This window comes from Oncorhynchus gorbuscha, unplaced genomic scaffold (genome assembly GCF_021184085.1).
Source record: "Oncorhynchus gorbuscha isolate QuinsamMale2020 ecotype Even-year unplaced genomic scaffold, OgorEven_v1.0 Un_scaffold_987, whole genome shotgun sequence".
NCBI classification, from domain to species: Eukaryota; Metazoa; Chordata; class Actinopteri; order Salmoniformes; family Salmonidae; genus Oncorhynchus; species Oncorhynchus gorbuscha.
In genome coordinates this window covers 203,468-209,887 of record NW_025745909.1, presented here as the reverse complement: position 1 = coordinate 209,887, position 6,420 = coordinate 203,468, and the positions used below count along the sequence as shown (strand labels likewise).

At 43.4% G+C, this 6,420-nt stretch overlaps 1 long non-coding RNA gene across 1 annotated transcript; it reads right to left on the bottom strand.

Moving 5' to 3' along the window:
* Positions 1–866: 866 nt before the first annotated feature.
* Positions 867–3,568, bottom strand: LOC124020920. Its single transcript, XR_006836163.1, has 2 exons — positions 1,132–3,568; positions 867–1,074 (listed from the first exon to the last, which is right to left on the bottom strand). It is a non-coding gene; the product is annotated as an uncharacterized LOC124020920 (long non-coding RNA).
* Positions 3,569–6,420: the final 2,852 nt, after the last annotated feature.

The window sequence follows — 6,420 nt, the reverse complement described above, 5'->3', positions numbered from 1 at the left end:
GTGATTTTGACCCCCAACCCTGGTAACCTCTAACAAGATAGAAAAGTGATTTTGACCCCCAACCCTGGTAACCTCTAACAAGATAGAAAAGTGATTTTGACCCCCCCCAACCCCTGGTAACCTCTAACATGATAGAAAAGTGATTTTGACCCCCAACCCCTGGTAACCTCTAACAAGATAGAAAAGTGATTTTGACCCCCAACCCTGGTAACCTCTACCATTATAGAAAAGTGATTTTGACCCCCAACCCTGGTAACCTCTAACAAGATAGAAAAGTGATTTTGACCCCCAACCCCTGGTAACCTCTAACAAGATAGAAAAGTGATTTTGACCCCCAACCCTGGTAACCTCTAACATGATAGAAAAGTGATTTTGACCCCCAACCCCTGGTAACCTCTAACAAGATAGAAAAGTGATTTTGACCCCCAACCCTGGTAACCTCTACCATTATAGAAAAGTGATTTTGACCCCCCAACCCTGGTAACCTCTAACATGATAGGAAAGCGATTTATTTCTTTAACACAGAATAAAAACATGAATTTGCTACTGGATACAGGTAATGTGTTTTCTGCGTCATCGTGTCTAGTCGTCCCCATCTGAACTGTTACACGTTGCTCTGTATAAAAGGAGTATTGGAATCAAGGCTGCGTCATCATGTCTAGTCGTCCCCATCTGAACTGTTACACGTTGCTCTGTATAAAAGGAGTATTGGAATCAAGGCTGCAGGTGAACTCGAAGAAGTGGTTTCTCATTCACAACGGAGAAAGGGATCTAGTCAAATCAGCTATAACGATGCAAGGTTGTCCCTTATTGAAGAAAAAAAACCAAAACGTATTGAAAAAAAAACTGAAGGCAAGACAACGTTGTGAAAAGACGTATTTAACAAACCAAATAAAAAGGTCTCTTTCCTGTCCCTGTCCACATAGAAGACAACAAATCAACAGAAAGACACAAGCACAACATTTTAAATATATATTAAATAGAAAAGCAGCTCAAGATGCAAGTTTTTTTTTTAAACATCCATTCTTCTGCTGTGGGGAAAAAAGGACATTATATATTTTGTATTTACACTACCTACAACCAGATGAACTACTCACCAAATGGAGCACTATTCCCTATGTAGTGCACTACCTACAACCAGATGAACTACTCACCAAATGGAGCCCTATTCCCTATGTAGTGCACTACCTACAACCAGATGAACTACTCACCAAATGGAGCCCTATTCCCTATGTAGTGCACTACCTACAACCAGATGAACTACTCACCAAATGGAGCCCTATTCCCTATGTAGTGCACTACCTACAACCAGATGAACTACTCACCAAATGGAGCCCTATTCCCTATGTAGTGCACTACCTACAACCAGATGAACTACTCACCAAATGGAGCACTATTCCCTATGTAGTGCACTACCTACAACCAGATGAACTACTCACCAAATGGAGCCCTATTCCCTATATAGTGCACTACTTTTAACCAGAACCCTGATTGGCTAAACCCTCTGTGGTTACTGTAGTAGTGCACTACTTTTAACCAGAGCCCTGATTGGCTAACCCTCTGTGGTTACTGTAGTAGTGCACTACTTTTAACCAGAGCCCTGATTGGCTAAACCCTCTGTGGTTACTGTAGTAGTGCACTACTTTTAACCAGAGCCCTGATTGGCTAAACCCTCTGTGGTTACTGTAGTAGTGCACTACTTTTAACCAGAGCCCTGATTGGCTAAACCCTCTGTGGTTACTGTAGTAGTGCACTACTTTTAACCAGAGCCCTGATTGGCTAAACCCTCTGTGGTTACTGTAGTAGTGCACTACTTTTAACCAGAGCTCTGATTGGCTAAACCCTCTGTGGTTACTGTAGTAGTGCACTACTTTTAACCAGAACCCTGATTGGCTAAACCCTCTGTGGTTACTGTAGTAGTGCACTACATAGGGAATAGGGTGCCATTTGGGACAAACTCACACTGACTCTTAAGACACAAACGTGACCTGCGTGCACATCCCCGTTTTGGATAAAGGCTGTCGGACACAATAAAATAACATTTAAAAAACACTTCCTGATCAAATTATATTTTCAGTTGAACAATAGTGTCTCAATCCCAAATGACACCCTATTCCCTGTTTAAGCGCATTACCTGTTGACCAGAGCTCTACATTGGTTTGTGGTCAAAAGTAGTGGACTAATTCGGGAACTGGGTGCCGTTTGGGATTCAGACAGTTTCTACGGGACCCACTCGGTTTCCATTTCATCAACATCAACAGGGGAAGGTTCCCAGACCCTGAACTTGGTGCCATTTGGGATTCAGACAGTTTCTACGGGACCTACTCTGTTTCCATTTCATCAACATCAACAGGGGAAGGTTCCCAGATCCTGACTAACTGTTCCTATTTTCATAGCGCAAAAAAAAAAAACATTGTGCAAAATTAGACTGGTCAGTTAACTGGATCTGTGTCCAGAGTGCGTTGTTTCTTCTAAAATTAGACTGGTCAGTTAAATGGATCTGTGTCCAGAGTGCGTTGTTTCTTCTAAAATTAGACTGGTCAGTTAACTGGATCTGTGTCCAGAGTGCGTTGTTTCTTCTAAAATCAGACTGGTCAGTTAACTGGATCTGTGTCCAGAGTGCATTGTTTCTTCTAAAATTAGACTGGTCAGTTAACTGGATCTGTGTCCAGAGTGCGTTGTTTCTTCTAAAATTAGACTGGTCAGTTAACTGGATCTGTGTCCAGAGTGCGTTGTTTCTTCTAAAATTAGACTGGTTAGTTAAATGGATCTGTGTCCGGAGTGAGTTGTTTATTCCTAAAATCAGACTGGTTAGTTAAATGGATCTGTGTCCGGAGTGAGTTGTTTATTCCTAAAATCAGACTGGTTAGTTAAATGGATCTGTGTCCAGAGTGCGTTGTTTCTTCTAAAATTAGACTGGTCAGTTAACTGGATCTGTGTCCAGAGTGCGTTGTTTCTTCTAAAATTAGACTGGTTAGTTAAATGGATCTGTGTCCGGAGTGAGTTGTTTATTCCTAAAATCAGACTGGTTAGTTAAATGGATCTGTGTCCGGAGTGAGTTGTTTATTCCTAAAATTAGACTGGTTAGTTAAATGGATCTGTGTCCGGAGTGAGTTGTTTATTCCTAAAATCAGACTGGTCAGTTAACTGGTGCCATCAACACTACAGCATTATCTCAATACACCCTCCTGTTTAAAGATGTTATCTAGACACCTAGTAGCGTTGCAAAAACGCAGTTAACTTCCTCAAAGTTCCATGGTATTTAGCAACAAAAAAAACTCTGTAAACCTTCACAAAGTTCCATGGTATTTAACAAATCCTAGTTGGACGATTCCCATATTTCCTGCTTATCCGATCGCCATTCCAGGAATCGTCCAACCGGGATTTCTGGAAAACTTTGGGAGTGTTGGGAAAGATAGAGGACTTCTGTAACCCTGAACACACACTGCTCCTCTTTAAAACATTATCTAGAAACGGTCTTAACTACACCTCGGCTGAGTCCCAAATAGCACCCTATTCCCTATATAGTGCATTACATTTGACTAGACACACATATATATTTGGGTTATTGGGGAATCTCACAGAGAGAGCAACTGCTACCATGTTATATTGTTTAATCTCTTAATACAAACAGGCAGACATACAAATCTAATGTCAGCTATGTTAAACATCTGGATTAAAACCAGACTGTCTGGTTGTCTACGTGAGCAGCAGAATGACAGACAGCCCTGAAGGGGGACAGACAGTCAGCAGGGTTTCGGATCAAAACCCATTTCAGGTCAAAATTAGGTCAGGAAGGTCACAATTCAGTGACTTGAGTTTTACTAAACGTGGACTTCAGTAAAACAAAAACAAACAATTTACTGTAAGTCTACTTGTCTCAAGTCTGAATCGGACCCAAAGTGAACCGAAAGTCAGTCTGGGAGGAATCCTAGTCCTTGAGATCTCTGTGCACACTTACAAGTAGACTTCTGTGTAGATCATAATGTTGATGTCACTGGAAGATCTGTGTGAACATGTGAGAGCTGACCTCAACTCAGGATTCAGGATTTCAATGATTGTATTGAAATAACAAATTATTTTTCTATTTAGATTCTGACTATTGACAAGTAGCATTTCTGAACTGAAAACAGAGTTGACCCCAAGCCTACTAAATCTCACCCCGGTCCAGTTGAAACCAGAGTTGACCCCAAGCCTACTAAATCTCACCCCGGTCCAGTTGAAACCAGAGTTGATCCCAATCCTACTGAATCGTAACCCAGTCCAGTTGAACCCAGAGTTGATCCCAATCCTACTGAATCGTAACCCAGTCCAGTTGACACCAGAGTTGATCCCAATCCTACTGAATCGTAACCCAGTCCAGTTGACACCAGAGTTGATCCCAATCATACTGAATCGTAACCCCGGTCCAGTTGAAACCAGAGTTGAACCCAATCCTACTGAATCGTAACCCAGTCCAGTTGACACCAGAGTTGATCCCAATCATACTGAATCGTAACCCCGGTCCAGTTGAAACCAGAGTTGAACCCAATCCTACTGAATCATAACCCCGGTCCAGTTGAAACCAGAGTTGATCCCAATCTTACTGAATTGTAACCCAGTCCAGTTGAAACCAGAGTTGATCCCAATCTTACTGAATTGTAACCCAGTCCAGTTGAAACCAGAGTTGATCCCAATCCTACTGAATCTCACCTGGGTCCAGTTGAACCCAGAGTTGAACCCAATGCTACTGAATCTAACCGGGGTCCAGTTGAACCCAGAGTTGAACCCAATCCAACTGAATCGTAACCCCGGTCCAGTTGAACCCAAAGTCGATCCCAATCCTACTGAATCTCACCTGGGTCCAGTTGAACCCAGAGTTGAACCCAATCCTACTGAATCGTAACCCAGTCCAGTTGAACCCAGAGTCGATCCCAATCCTACTGAATCGTAACCCAGTCCAGTTGAAACCAGAGTTGATCCCAATCCTACTGAATCGTAACCCAGTCCAGTTGAAACCAGAGTTGAACCCAATCCTACTGAATCGTAACCCCGGTCCAGTTGAAACCAGAGTTGATCCCAATCCTACTGAATCGTAACCCAGTCCAGTTGAACCCAGAGTTGATCCCAATCCTACTGAATCGTAACCCCGGTCCAGTGAAACCAGAGTTGATCCCAATCCTACTGAATCGTAACCCAGTCCAGTTGAACACAGAGTCGATCCCAATCCTACTGAATCGTAACCCAGTCCAGTTGAAACCAGAGTTGATCCCAATCCTACTGAATCGTAACCCCAGTCCAGTTGACCCCAGAGTTGATCCCAATCCTACTGAATCGTAACCCGGTCCAGTTGAAACCAGAGTTGATCCCAATCCTACTGAATCGTAACCCAGTCCAGTTGACCCCAGAGTTGATCCCAATCCTACTGAATCGTAACCCAGTCCAGTTGAAACCAGAGTTGATCCCAATCCTACTGAATCGTAACCCAGTCCAGTTGAAACCAGAGTTGATCCCAATCCTACTGAATCGTAACCCAGTCCAGTTGACCCCAGAGTTGATCCCAATCCTACTGAATCGTAACCCAGTCCAGTTGAACCCAGAGTTGATCCCAATCCTACTGAATCGTAACCCAGTCCAGTTGAACCCAGAGTCGATCCCAATCCTACTGAATCGTAACCCAGTCCAGTTGAACACAGAGTTGATCCCAATCCTACTGAATCGTAACCCAGTCCAGTTGAACACAGAGTCGATCCCAATCCTACTGAATCGTAACCCCAGTCCAGTTGAACCCAGAGTTGAACCCAATCCTACTGAATCGTAACCCAGTCCAGTTGAACACAGAGTCGATCCCAATCCTACTGAATCGTAACCCCAGTCCAGTTGAACCCAGAGTTGATCCCAATCCTACTGAATCGTAACCCAGTCCAGTTGAAACCAGAGTTGATCCCAATCCTACTGAATCGTAACCCAGTCCAGTTGAAACCAGAGTTGAACCCAATCCTACTGAATCGTAACCCCAGTCCAGTTGAAACCAGAGTTGATCCCAATCCTACTGAATCGTAACCCCAGTCCACACCATTCCAGTGAAAAAGGTAGCATTCAATCCCTATATTTCAATGTATTTTCCCCCGATAGTAAAGAAAAGGTGAACAGCGTCTGCATGTGTTGACCCTCCACTACACCACTGGCTCAGACAGTAGAGTGGAGGGCAGCTACTGACAGGGTATATATATATATACAGTATATATGTATTTATATATTAGAGGATATATGTAATGTACAGTTATAATACATTGTCTCTATATGAGCTGTAGGACAGGATAGGACAGCTAGGGAGAGACGAGACGCTTGGTGTGTAGCTTGCTGGGAGGCTTGGTTTGGTGGGCTGGGCGGCTTGGTGTGGTGGGTGGCTTGGGCGGCTTGGTTTGGTGGGCTGGGTGG